This window comes from Dromiciops gliroides, chromosome 1, assembly GCF_019393635.1.
Source record: "Dromiciops gliroides isolate mDroGli1 chromosome 1, mDroGli1.pri, whole genome shotgun sequence".
In the NCBI taxonomy this organism is placed as follows: Eukaryota; Metazoa; Chordata; class Mammalia; order Microbiotheria; family Microbiotheriidae; genus Dromiciops; species Dromiciops gliroides.
The window spans coordinates 351,063,689-351,074,711 of record NC_057861.1 but is presented as its reverse complement, the minus strand read 5'-3'; positions in this window follow the sequence as shown (position 1 = coordinate 351,074,711).

The window sequence follows — 11,023 nt, the reverse complement described above, 5'->3', positions numbered from 1 at the left end:
TATCATTTAAAGCATTTCACAACCTGGGGCCTCCCAAATTTTCCAGTCTTCTTCAACTTTACTCCCCATTCTGCATTCTAAGATTTAGTCATACCGACTGATTTATTGTTCCTCCCTTATGATGATCCATTTCCCTCCTCTGTACCTTTGGATTGTGTGCCCCTATGCCTGTCTTTATGTCCCATCTCACTTGCACATCTTAGTTTCCTTGGATTCCTTCAAGACTGGTTCTAGTACTACTCCTCCCCTGTAAGAAGTGTTTTCCCCAGCTGCTAGTGACTTCCCCTTTAAGATAACCCATTACATTGTCTGTATGTCCCTTGTAGTTGACAATTTATTTAAATGTTCTCTCTGCTATTTAAGTAAACTCCTGGACAAGAGGTACTTTTTCTCATTGTTGTTTTTTTCCTTGTATAGCCAGGAATTAGCATAATTCTGGGCACATAATAAAAGCTTAATAAATGTGCTTTGATAGAGAGATTGCCCAAGGTATGTCAAGAAAATGTTTTATTGCTCTTTTCTTAGGCTATTTCATAAAAATTCCCGTGCTAAGTACTTCTTCTGTCTTCTGGAAAAAGTATAGATATTAGTGGGGCCTCATGGGCTATTACTTTTGATTAAATGTGGTCCTACACTCAGTCAGTCAATAAACATTTATTAAGTAACTACAATGTGCCAGGTACTGTGTTGCAGGACCTAATGTTAGTATTTTATTATGGTATTATATATGCGGTTTTATTGTACTTTTTGTACATATCTTATTCCTGCTAGACTATAATGTTCTTATAGCACCTAAGTAAAAAATTCCTAGTTTAACATTTTAAATCCTTTCACAGTCTGGGGATTAACTGCTAGAAATTCAAAGAAAGTCAAAAGACAATCCCTGCCCTTGGGGAGTTTACAGTCTTATGGGAGAAGAAGGAACACAAAAAAGAAGCTAAAAATAGAGTTCTGGGAGAAAGTACCTGGGACAGGTGTGTTTTGGAGAAATACAGAGTATATCCAGGTGGGAAATGAAGAGAGAGCTGGCCTTGGCACCCTCTTTAAGTGGAAGGAGGTTCTGGGAGAAACTTTTCACATTTTCCACTCCATAATCAGAAGGCAAGAAGGACCCCAGGGGCAGAGAGATTAGTGAAGAGGTGTCAGTTCCAAGGCTAAAGTGATCTTTCAGGATGAAGAGGTTCCTGTGACATGATGGCCAATTCCAGAGGACTGCAGCCTGATGGGAAATGATCAGGGCCCTGATTTGTTACAGTTTATAAGGTGAAGGCCAGCAAACTCTTCTCAATTACTACTTTAATTTTAGTTAGCATGAAAACAATGCTTGTGCTCAATATAAAAGAATATGTACCTATAGACATCCAAGTTGAGGCCTGTCTGTATTTGAGATTAATAAATCTTAATTTTTTAAAATGCTTTATACCTCAGGCTTTTGATTTGGATTTCCCAATTAGGGTGAATAACACAGACTGTATTGTACTATTTCCCAGAGATTATTCTGTAACTTTTTGTCTTTGTTGAGGCAATAAAGCATTATTCCTGTCCTTCAGATTCATAAATTGGAGGAGAGCTCATGAAGTGAAGATTATTGACAGTAATCAGAGACCGGAGAAAGCCACAGATCCATGGAGGTCATCTCTGCATAACCTATAATGCTCCCAAAATAAGAGATTTTTTTTTTCTGGGAACCTCAATTTTTCTTTTATCAGGATAAAATAATTCCTTTTATGCCTATAATTGGCATTTGACATGGAAAAATAATTTAAACCATTCAAGTTCAGAGCAGTAATTAGTATGAGTAGAATATTTCCTTTCTGAAAGCATGGTAGAAAATTTCTTTAAATGAGTAGAGATTAAGTCCATGTTAATTCTTTCCTATACTGCCCTTGTTTAAAAGGCAAGCAAACAGAACCTACCAGAGTAACCAAAGCAAAGACATGGTGAGCTGATAACAGAATTATTCTTTTATATTGCCTTCGGGGAAACATGGATTTGAAATATTGAATCATGGTAATCTGTCAAAAAAACTTGAGTTACAATATTTTATATGAAAGGCTATTGCATTTCTTTTTGTGGAATCTTTCTGAATGTGTTAAATTTCCCTTCTACTACTAGCTTCTGGAAATAAGACCCAATATTATCAAATAATAATAGGATTAGGTATGATAAGATGAGATTCTTCCTAATGTATGGTAATGTATGTTATAGGTAGAAGAGTACCCCTAACCATGAACTCATAGACCTTTTGAATTGGTAAAGATAAATAATGTGTAAATATCAATTTAGACAAATTATTAGACATTGTATATTAGGGTGATAGGCAAACAATGTTCTATATGGGCAAATATATTTTAATTGTTTTAAATAGTTAACACTTCCACGAAATTAACACTTTGATGATTAATTGTATGGAGGAGACCTGAAGACGAGACTATTGGTACACAAAATCTGGGAGTTACTATTGGACTGGAAAAGGTCACTAAACCTAATCCCATCCACCTCTTAGTTCAGGTTCAATGCTGAGACAAAATGAGATACTAACAAGCTTTCAAACAAAACAAAAGGAGGTCTACTTTGTTCTATTACAACAATGATGTTCAACAAAGGTACAATGCCTCTCTGGATCAGCCTCCCTCATTTCCATGTGGAAACATCAAGTCTACAAGGGAGGGTGTAGTCATTCACCTAATCTTCAGAAATTCACTAAGTTAGAGGGGTTCCAACTCTTGGGTGGGTCCTTTGTGCACTTAGGTGACCAGGAAGCTATCTCAAGGGAGGCAGGGGCCAGTTAAGTCCTAGATATAGTATTACTGACTTTTAGGAAAAATGAATCCCTGTCATGGGGGTAAGAAGGAAGATGGAGATGAACCTATATTGGGGTTGGAGGAGAAGGGGAGGCATAGATCTTATACATGTAAGGAAATTAGTTTTACCAAAGCAAATCTGGCGGACAACTAACTAAGCAAACTCCAGGAAGTCTCACCACCAGGTTGGTTCTGGGCTAATATTTTTTTTTTTCCATTGAAGCAATCCTCAAAGACAATCAATTAAGTTACAGAGGAGAGAGCAACTACATCAGTGGAGGGACTAATGGAAAGGCTTGACACATTCGGTGAAATTGTAAAGTCTGACAATAGCCCAGTACTAGCAGGTTAGTTAATCACTCAAAGGTCATCTTGAAGGGAGAAGATTTTCTATAACTGCATCAGAATCAGTTCAGGATTTAATTACAAATCCCATCTAATAAAGTTCATACAGATCTGCAGCACTTCCCCTAGGCTTTCCCTATCTTTCCAGTCTATGTATTTAGTGATCCAATGACAACCAGCCTCATTTCTGTTTCTATGTGCCTTGCACACAGTAAGTGATAAATGAATGTATCTTGACTGGCAAATGCTCTCAGAAAGGACAACTGTTTTATCATAATGCAATTTTATTATGCCTTTTGTAGCATTTTTATTATTTTACTATGCTATTATACATAGTTTCATTATACTTTTTGGACACATATTCTCATTCCTGGTGGACTGTAATATTCTTGGAGTTTATAAGCAAAACCCGGTTATTTTAGTACAATCTGGTTACAACCTACTAGCCACAGTTATTTCACATTACTCCCTTTAATGCACTCCGTCTCCCAACTAAAAGGGCATGCCTGCCCACCTCATGTTCCTTGCACATGACATTTTATCTCTCATCCCTCTAATTTTACAATGCCAATTGACTTCTCATTTCCACCTTGTAGAATCCTCTGCTTTATTCAAAGTTAGTTTAGGTCCTATTTCCTGTAGAAATCCTTTGATCCCTCCCCCAGTTAGAGTCTCACATCCTCCTCAAATTTTCTTGTATCCACATCTTTGTTTATATGCTATATCCCCATCAGAATGAAAGAAAACTCCTAACTGGAAAAAGGGGACTCCCATCAATTTGCAAATGGCTGAACAAATTATGGTATACGAATGAAATGGGATATTATTGTCTTATAAGAAATATGTAGGGATAGTTTCAGAGAAAGCTGAGGAAATTCTTATAAAATCATGAAGATTGAAGTGTTCAAAAGTAGTGAATTGTGAATCATTTACACAATAATGTAATGGAAAGCAACTCCGAAAAATTCTAGAATGACAGATCAGTTCAGGTACCAATCATGACTTCAGGAGACTGAATCACACCTCCCTCAATCTGACAGAGAGATGATGGAATAAAGGTTCAGAATAAAACATTTTTTCAGACATAGGTAATGTGTTGTTTTATTTGATTTTGCTATAAGTATTTGTTACAAAGGAAGTCTTTTGGGGAGAAGATGAAAATGGTAAAAAAATGAAAAACAAAGAAAAACGAAAAAATGAAAAGGTAAAGAAAAGAGTTTGATTTTTTTAATATAAAGAAGAAAGAAGAAGAAAATTTAGAAAGGAACAGCTATTTTAAGTACCAATCTCTTGTTAGAATATAATAGAAGTGGGGCAGCTAGGTGGCACAGTGGATAGAGCACAGGCCCTGGATTCAGGAGAACCTGAGTTCAAATTTGGCCTCAGACACTTGACACTTACTAGCTGTGTGACCCTGGGCAAGTCACTTAACCCTCATTGCTCCAGGCAAGGGAAAAAAATAGATAGATAGATAAATATATATGTATATATAGATAGATAGATAAATATATATATATATGAGTGATAGATAACTATTCATACATATGTATATTACATTTATCTATTATATAATATAAGTATTTCATATTTCAAATTTTGTCAATACCTGCTTAAGAATTTTTGTTGTTGTTATTTGGTTTTTTTTTAACATTTCTTTTGTATAGAGAATATAGATAACTGCCCCCTATTTAATCTATATTTTACATTGAGTGTCTTTCTATATGCTTTTCAAGAACCTTACACATGAACCAAAACTTTCCTTTAAAGAATTTCTCCTAAGGTTACAAGGTTGAGACATAAATAACCAGAAATCATGAATCCTCCCTTTTAGAGTTCAGAATTCCCAAGAACTGAACCCTTTTGAGCCAGAGTTCAGGCTCCTTAATGGAAAAGGTTGGCCTCAGCTGTTGATACAAACAAACACACACAGTTATACATAAGGATATAGTTAGATTATCTATATCTACATACACACATATATTTTATAATGCATGCTTTAATACATATATAGTTATGTATGTGTCTATGTATGCATGCATGCATGTATGTATGTATAAGATTGCTCCTTTAGGAGACTTCAATTATATGGGGTTCAAGGCTGCTTCTGCAAAATAACAATTATTGAGTTAAATCTGCCTTGGAAGCTGACTTCTCTGGGTATTGGGCTGCTCACATTTCTGAGTGAAACAGTTATTCTGACTCAAAGTGCTGAGTAGTGATTGCTTATTTTGAATGTGATATACTATAATATACAGGAACAATAAGGAAACCAGAACTGTTTTATAATTATGAGGAAATGTAATTTTTCTGATTATGTACTGTAAGGGGCTAAAATTCTAGCTAGTCTGTCTAAAATATTTAATGAGTGGTCGCCAATAAATTATAAGCTTTAGCAAGAGTTAGACTTTTAAGCATTTATTAAGGAGAATAAGAATTTGGTAAAGAGAGAGAGAAAGGTCTAGATTCCTATCTATTAAAGGGAGAGCGCATTTCTAGCTCCCTTCTCCGCCAGAGTCCAGAGGAAAGAGCGCGAGCCTGAGCGCCAGTCTCTTCCTTCCTCCTCCCACTAGTCTGCGTCACTTCCTGATGCCTGGTCTTGCCCTCAAAGACCTTCCCTTCATGGGCAGAACTCTTCTACAGTAAGTATCCAGCAGGTGGCGTCATTCCAATCGTTATAGTCCCCCCTGTTGTTCCTCAAGAAACAAAATGTTTCCTTGACGGAACAGTAAAAACAATATAATAACTATTGCTAACTAATAATATGTGAACAACAATATAGAAAAGGAAGAGAGGAAAGTTTTGTCCAGAGGGGCGATTTTTTTTGTCCTCATGAACCGACGCTTTGACATTGGTCTTGCAAAGGGAGGGCCTCTGCAGAGAATACATGTTACAGATGGTGTATATTATAACAGAAAGAGAAAAAAAACAACAAAAACAACAAATCAAAACTGTTCATTTAAAGTCTCTGAAAGTCTTTTCTCAGATGTCCTCTAGGTGTAGTCGTGGAATGGAAGTCTTTTCAGGGGTTGATGTGTGGATGCTGGTAATCAGCCAGGAAAATTTCCTACAAAATTGAGCTTAACACAACTTTAAAATAGCTTTGTCAATAATCAAATCAAACAATGAAAGTTCTCAAAAACATGTCTAAGGGAATTCAGAATCTTAGTTGTTACACATGAAACATATAATAAAACAAAAATTGAACCATTCTTTAAAATTATAATATTACTATAGTCCCCCCCTTATGGAGGGTAACTGAGAAGACAATTGCTGCGATATTAATTATTAAAAATAATTTTTTATCTTTGTTTCATCACTTTTTGCATCATCTGCCTAATTATCCTCATGCCATTATGAGAAATTAAAAAATCTAATATAATTGGTAACAGGTGTCAAGGCCAAATTCAACACTGTATTTATCATGACACCTGAGATAATTATGGGGGTTACCATAAAAGAACAGAGAAATGATGGGATATGAGCATTCCCACACTTGAGCAATATGTACTGCCCATACAGTATGCCAGGCTTAAAATAGGTGGATGGAATATATGTCCATGCCACCGAACATATTGGAAGAAACTGAGTCAGACTTAATCAGATGCATGGGATTGAGATGTCCATGGCATCAGGCATATAGGAGGGAGCATAGAAGCCAGGTGTAGAAGTGAGATGGGTGGGATGAATACTTCCAGCCATCTGTACAATATTGTGGGGAAAAATAAAATAAAATATTAAACCAAGAGAATCCAACCTCAACATTAGTCAAAAGCCGTTCCCTCGGCCATACCTTGACTTCATGCATGTCTCCCCTCATGTGACAGTTCAGTGTCTGCTCTTGCATGTATTCCTCTTGTGATTGGATGGCATCTTGGCCAACTGGCATACAGTAACTCAGAATAAAGGCAATTAATGTCTTAAATGATAAGTTCCCATAATCCAAGTCTCATATGGATTTAAAAATTGAGGATAATAAATGATTGCAAAAAATGTGAATACATCTTGACTCAGAACACAATATATAGTTATGCAACAATTTCAAATAATATCTTTTTTTTACTTAGTATACAATTACTTTTGTGAAAAATCAGAACATATTTAAATACAAGTTAAAGCACAACACAATCTCAAAGACAACTTTTACAAATGTTCCTCTCTTTTTTTTTTTTGGAATATGCTTATCAAAAATAATACTTCTAGAATCAATTTACACTTGCCATGGCAAACAATTTGCCAGGGAAATGCTTTAAAGAGTTTGATCAAATAATCAGTTGAGAAAAAATAGCAAAAACAAATAACTCAGAATATGGGAGCACAATACTCCTAGAATTAACATTGTATTATGAAATCAAAACCATGTTTCAAAATTAGATAGATGAATGAATAGAAGAAAATACACGTGGAATAATAAAAGACAATGAAATTCAAACTAGGGAAATCTAAATGAATATGAACTTAATATTAATAAGAGTATTACAAAATATAAACTTGATTGCATGACTATAAAAAGCTTTTACAAATATTCTCCTTGTTTTAGAAACTAAGTATAAGACACAATCTCAAAAACATTAAAATCTCTATGAAAATAAACCTATACCATTAATTCCAAAATGTATATGTAATAGCATAGAAATCCTATGTAACCTCTGAACTGACAATAATCTGAGTGAATTCAGAACACTCTTGATTCCGATATCTAAAATCCCCAATACTCATATCAATACCTTGCTGCTTACTTCTACATTTCTGTAAAATATATACCCTTCCATGGCAAAAGAGGCAGAGTCTTGAACTATGTTGATTGTCATTCTTATTCAGCTTAAGTTTTTCTTCTTTAACCCCTCTATATTGTCCGTCAGTCTTTTCACCATACAAATGCTTTATAAGATTACTAATTAAAGACAAAAGCAGGTTAGCAAAATTATGAACAAAACGAGCATATCTGGAATTTAAAGAGTTTTCTAAGATTGTCTCAAAAGCACAGCCAGGCCGGGGAAGGGCTGAGCCTGAAGCTGCAAATGCAGGTAGAAAAAGTTGAGCATGTGCATCAGATCTCTGGACTTCCCAGGCAGGGGAAGCAATGGGCTTGGCCATAGGAGGAGTAGAGGGTGGGGTCTGGAGAGGAGGGGAGGGACCAGAGCAATTTGAATCAGACTTGATTTTGAACTCAGGCCTGGATTCCTCTTCCCCCACTTTGCCTCCAGGTGCTAGGGGATTAAAAGCTTCTAGAGGGTGGGTCATTGCCTCCAGGCATGCAAAATTAAAGCAACAATTAGTGTTAGAACTGGGAAAAGCTGCGGGAATCTCTTCAGGTTTCTCTGAAAAAGCATGGTTGGGAGAGGGAGAGATATTTCCTTGTGTGAGTAAGTTGCTGGCTCTTTTAACAAAAATAAAAAGAAAAATAGAAAATCCACAAAAACAAAGCATTAACATGATCTTATCTCCCATTTGTCTGGTTAAACAGACCAAAATCAAAAATAGGGTAATTAGGGAGTTTAAAAGGTCCATTCGAAAAAATTCAAAGGAAAAACACAGCCAGTACACCAGTACTTAGCAGTTAAAGGGAAAGGGAGGGGAAATTTCTTACCCAACCAGAAGATCAGAAGACTGAGGTTTAGCTTTCCTCTTCGTGGTCAGCCATCTGTAAGGGGCTAAAATTCTAGCTAGTCTGTCTAAAATATTTAATGAGTGGTCGCCAATAAATTATAAGCTTTAGCAAGAGTTAGACTTTTAAGCATTTATTAAGGAGAATAAGAATTTGGTAAAGAGAGAGAGAAAGGTCTAGATTCCTATCTATTAAAGGGAGAGCGCATTTCTAGCTCCCTTCTCCGCCAGAGTCCAGAGGAAAGAGCGCGAGCCTGAGCGCCAGTCTCTTCCTTCCTCCTCCCACTAGTCTGCGTCACTTCCTGATGCCTGGTCTTGCCCTCAAAGACCTTCGCTTCATGGGCAGAACTCTTCTACAGTAAGTATCCAGCAGGTGGCGTCATTCTAATCGTTACAGTACAAAAGATGATAATTTAGTTACTAACCTTAAGGGGAGATGGGATTGTTCATAGAAAATACCTAGTATCTAAACCCATAAAGACAAAAGATTAGAAAGAGCAAATTTCAGAACTGTGTTAAGTAAGGTCGATGCTGAAAATGGTGGATATGACAGTTGCAGTTGAGGAATGTATGCTGCTCAGCAGAAGAATAGGTTGGAAGTGAAGAATCTGAAAAGTCTCCCATTAAACAAAATGCAGGCCCATATTTCCCCCACAGCTAATAAATGGCCAACCTTTATATGGGGATTGTGATGCACTTATTATGAATGTATTTCCTTTATAAGTATATATGTACACACACACAAACATATATATATATAATATCTGAGATGTTATTACTAATTTTGCCTTATTACTAAGCAAATGATGATATTTAAAATCTAAATATATCACTATTATAAGTGGCTGGATTTTGTAACTTAAGTCTATGGTGGTTCTCAAGGGCTCAGCTGCTGAATCAGGAAAATGTTATCAACAAAGTAACCACTAGGACCCTGAGAGGATTTGAACATAGTTATATGGTATCATTACTTCTCTGGAACCGGGCCTTGCCAGTGTAAGAGCAGGTTGGAAGGAGGGAACTAGAATAGAGAGTGATTTGGTGTTCACATGCCCTGTGTGAGAGATGTGAGATACTACATACACTTGTACACTGAAGTAAGGAAATTTTGTCCTTTTTCTAACTGATGGCTCATGCACAATTGGCTTTCTATGATTAATGAATGAGAACGCACTGGACATCACAATGAGCTTTGGGTATCTACATTCACACAGTAAAAACTTAGGTCTTCTCAATATTCCTCACTTGAAGGAGTTCACATTGCCAATTTTTTGTATTCCATAGGGCTTGAAGTGAACTGCTCATAAACCATATTCTGTATTACACAGTCTTAGAGCTACAGAGGACATTAGAAATAATCCAGTTTGACCACTTCCTAATTGTACAAATGTGGTAAGAAGGCCCAAAAATATCCAGTGGCTTGCCCAAGATTACAGAGTTCATTGGTGTCAAGGGCAGGATTGAAATCTAGTTCTTTCCCACCTTTTTTATGAAAGAAACATGGACAGTATGAGGTTAGGTCCTCAAGGGCTAGTGACATCTAGGCTTTTATTGTGTTGAAATAGAATTAAATAGGGCTAATATTTAATTTCTGTAATTTTGTTTGAATCTTCCTTTTGAAAGTACTATGTTTTTAATTTGTGAACTCTCCCCAAATTCAAGCAATTAAAAAATCTATGATTTTTATGACACTCTACCTTCCAGTTCCAAAAATCACACAACACAGCAAAATAAACTCTAATTAATTAGATATATCTGTACAATGTTCACACATGGGAATAATATATTTCTTACTTCATTTGCCATCTCTCCTCATAAGCCAAGCTATGGAAAAACACTGCTTCATTGTATTTTTCCCCTCTAGCATTCTAAATAACACAAGTACACTGTAAAAAAAATGCTATGAAAAATAGTCTGCCAATTACAGAAATATGTAAAAAAGAGACATGGATTTCTTCCAGATATAGAAGCGAGTAATTCTAAGACATTTATAAATACTTCCATTTGACCTAAAGTTTCTGTTTTAGTATATTAAAGACATTTTTAAATTTCATCTTTTCAACATTATGGAACTCATGTCCTAGATTGAAAGCCTTTTGAGGGACACCCCACAAAAAGCAGTATTATTTCATTAATTTAATGATCTAGACAACGAACCCTCACTGCAACTAATTTTTTTCTGACTGACCAGGTGTTTCATACTCAACATGATGAAATTGGTGTGGTCTCTGAAAGTCAAGTAAGACACTAGAGGGACCACACAGAGTAGT